Below are 1,257 nucleotides of genomic sequence, written 5' to 3' on the forward strand. Positions count from 1 at the left end.
GCTGACTTCCTGCCCTTTGGGCAGGGGGCTGGACTCGATGATCTCCCGAGGTCCCTTCCAGCCCTAATGTCTATGAAATCTATGTCTATGAAATATTGTGTGCCAGTTTGGCTGAATTCTTGCTGCGCTCTATTAACTGATGTTTACTAAGCCAAATTATGAGAGGTATCTCTGTGTGTATGTACCCATCAAATATTAACTGGCCACCAGTTTTATCCAGCACACTAACACCCAACATCAGGCAACAAATTGCTGCAAAGCCCTGGAAAATATACTGAAGAATCCAAAACTACTTCTAGATAATGACCTGTGGACTATTCTCTGCCTGTGTTTTTTACCAAGAGAAGATCCAAGTTGATTGTGCTACTCACTCACCATACCTCAGGAAGTGTCTGCAGTGTTCTGGAGAACAAAACAGCAAAGATCTGTTCCTACAGCAAAGAACTTGTTCTTCATCTCCACACCTGATGGGAAATTATCTGATTTTCAGCTCCCACATCTATTTATAAAGCAAGCTGAACCATGTCAGGTGTGGTTTAGTGAGATGTGGAAAGAATGACCACCTTTGGGGAATTAAAGGCAGTCTACATTTTGACTGTGGACAAACTGGGCACATGCATATGTGGTATTAATGCACCTGAATAAGCTTTGGCAGGCTGGCACAGTTCACACTAGAGTCAGCTCCACCCAGATGCTGCATCTTCGTGTGCACCCAGGACTGCAGCAGTTTGAGCCAGGATAGTCCCAGGTGCATGTGAAGACTCTGTGCCTAGGAGCAGCTGACCTAGAGCTAAGGGCCTTGGGGGCAGGCCTGGTTGGTGAACTCAGACTGGTGGGGTGGGTGGAATGGCACATGGGAATGGCACATGGGAATGGGGGAGGAGAGGGAGTTGACTCTGTTAATTAGTTAATTAGCTCCGCAATAAAGCATCACAGGCTACACATGCACCCATATTAGGGCACAAGCAGGAAGAACTCACCCTGCTGCTAGCTGACACCAGCCCAGACATAGTGGGGATCACTGAAACATGGTGGGACTCAACGCATGACTGGGCGGTGAATGTCGAGGGCTATAGGCTGTACAGGAGGGACAGGATAGGAAGGAGAGGTGGGGGAGTGGCATTCTATATCAAGGAGGAATACACATCCTCATCAGTTAGCAAGGAGTCAGAGGAAGGGCACTCTGAAGTGCTTTGGGTTAAAGTACAAGGCAGTCGAAGGGAAAGAGACTTAACGGGGGGTCTACTACAGACCTCC

This window comes from Crocodylus porosus, unplaced genomic scaffold (genome assembly GCF_001723895.1).
Source record: "Crocodylus porosus isolate Cpor-Errol unplaced genomic scaffold, CroPor_comp1, whole genome shotgun sequence".
In the NCBI taxonomy this organism is placed as follows: Eukaryota; Metazoa; Chordata; order Crocodylia; family Crocodylidae; genus Crocodylus; species Crocodylus porosus.